General features: G+C 39.8%; 1 protein-coding gene across 1 annotated transcript in view; it reads left to right on the top strand.

Moving 5' to 3' along the window:
• Positions 1-2,500, top strand: part of camk2b1 (calcium/calmodulin-dependent protein kinase (CaM kinase) II beta 1) — a gene marked incomplete at its 5' end in the record, with an annotated part of 105,344 nt that overhangs the window by 22,061 nt on the left and 80,783 nt on the right.

The following is a 2,500-nucleotide window of genomic DNA, read 5'->3' as shown; positions in this document are numbered from 1 at the left end:
GAGAGAGAAAGACAGATATGAAGTGAGAGAGAGCACATTTCTGACAGCCAAACCAGTCAGTTGGAAAGGGAGTTTTCAGCTGACTGAATCTTCACAAATAAGTGCAAAAGAGGAGACAAGGAGAGAGGAGAAGAGTCAGAGGCAAGAGACTCAGAGACTAGTAGTATCAGGCAGCGCCGCAGCGGTAGGAGGAACCACAGCAACAATCAGCAGCATCTTTCTCTTTCAACAGAGCGACAGCTAGTCTTGTGATCTCCCCACCTACCAGATGCTCAGCCCACATTAACCTCTGTAGTGAAACCAACTGGAGATATTAACCTCTGTACTAGTGAAACCAACTGGAGATATTAACCTCTGTAGTTAAACAAACTGGAGATATTAACCTCTGTAGTGAAACAAACTGGAGATAATAACCTCTGTAGTGAAACCAACTGGAGATATTAACCTCTGTAGTGAAACAAACTGGAGATATTAACCTCTGTAGTGAAACCAACTGGAGATATTAACCTCTGTAGTGAAACAAACTGGAGATATTAACCTCTGTAGTGAAACAAACTGGAGATATTAACCTCTGTAGTGAAACAAACTGGAGATATTAACCTCTGTAGTGAAACAAACTGGATATATTAACCTCTGTAGTGAAACAAACTGGAGATATTAACCTCTGTAGTGAAACAAACTGGAGATATTAACCTCTGTAGTGAAACAAACTGGAGATATTAACCTCTGTAGTGAAACCAACTGGAGATATTAACCTGTGTAGTGAAACAAACTGGAGATATTAACCTCTGTAGTGAAACAAACTGGAGATATTAACCTCTGTAGTGAAACAAACTGGAGATATAGCCAATCACTTTGACTCACAGAGAGAACTTTTTAAAAGATTTTAAATGGATGTCCTGAGCAACATTACATTATTTGATTCCGTTTTGTCCGTTGACAAGCACACGACTTCTGCATGAAGAGCTGCCTTAAAGACTCTGGATTGGTTCTGCAATGCAGTTTTGTTTTACTGTACCGTAAATTCCGGACTATAAGCCGCACCTTTTTTCCCATTTTTTGGCCTTTTTTGGCCCCTGCGGCTTATATAACGGTGCGGCTTATCTATGGATTTAAAAAAAAAAAAAAAAAAAAAAAATCTCTCTTTTTTAGCACTCTTTCTAACTATAAAGCCACTTCTGTTTTAATTTCCTCTCTTGCCCTCTTTTCACCACACTGTATGGCACTGTATGACACTGTATGACACTGTATGACACTGTGTGCACTGTAAATAACAACACAGGTGGTGTTGTGTTATGTTGTTTTGTTGAAATGTTAATAAATGGGAGCATTACATATGGTAATTAAACATTAAAACACAATAAAAAAAATAAAATAAAAATAAAAAATACCATTAAAACACCCGCGGCTTATAGTCCGGTGCGGCTTATATAAGAAAAAAATAGTCAACTTTGCAGGTGCGGCTTATACACCGGTGCGCCTTATAGTCCGGAATTTACGGTAATTGTTTCCACCCAGCTTAACAACGAAAGCTGTGAGAAAGTCCTCAGTCTCTACTATAGTTGAGCAAAGCATTTAGAGACTGACAACTGAGTCTAGCGACAGCAGCGAGCTTTGTGTGTTTAATCGCCCCTCTCCTCCTCTTCTCCTCCACTCCTTCCTCCGCCTCGCTCCTCTCATCTTCTAAGACTATAATCACTAGGTGCTCACTTCACTGTCACTCCTCTGTGTGTGAGTGTGTGTTCGAGCATGGATGTGCTGTGTATTGTGTGTGTGTGTGTGTGTGTGTGTGTGTGTGTGTGTGTGTGTGTGTGTGTGTGTGTGTGTGTGAGCACTTATGTGTATCCATAAGTGCTCAGTATTAATTGACCCTGATATATTTGTTTCCCTGCTTATGAAATGTAATTTGTGGAACCAAATAAAGTATTTAAATTGTGTGTGTGCGTGTGTGGTGTGTTTGTGTGTGAGCATACGTGTGCTTGTGCCCATCCATATGCATGTGTGTGGGCGAACACATGTTCATGCTTTCCACCGCGCTCTGCATGTATGCACATATGTGATGGTCCACCTCCTACTGTGTGTGTGTGTGTGTGTGTGTGTGTGTGTGTGTGTGTGTGTGTGTGTGTGTGTGTGTGTGTGTGTGTGTGGGCTGAGATGCCTGCTTGCTTGACAGCCATGGAATTCAGGTTGGCTAGTATCATTAGTCAATTACATAAGTGTACACACACACACGCACAAATGCGAATAATTTACATGCATACATAGTCTTACTATCAGGCAATCAACTTGCATTCTTGTATTCTGATTCAAGAAGAGAAAAATTGCATAATTGTGTTCTTTGATTTGTTCATCATATCAAACCAGTGGAGATTTATTTTTCTCTGGGCCTCAGAAATCCAAGCTGAGCACTTACCTAAATTGCCTTTGGAAATTATATGTAAAGATATTCTGCATTATTATTATTATTATTATTAATAATAATATTATGTTTTATCCAGCA

The sequence above is a fragment of the Poromitra crassiceps genome (assembly GCF_964638095.1).
Source record: "Poromitra crassiceps genome assembly, chromosome: 10".
Taxonomy (NCBI): Eukaryota; Metazoa; Chordata; class Actinopteri; order Beryciformes; family Melamphaidae; genus Poromitra; species Poromitra crassiceps.
The sequence above is the reverse complement of the archived record's forward strand: the minus strand, read 5'-3'. Positions and strand labels throughout refer to the sequence as shown.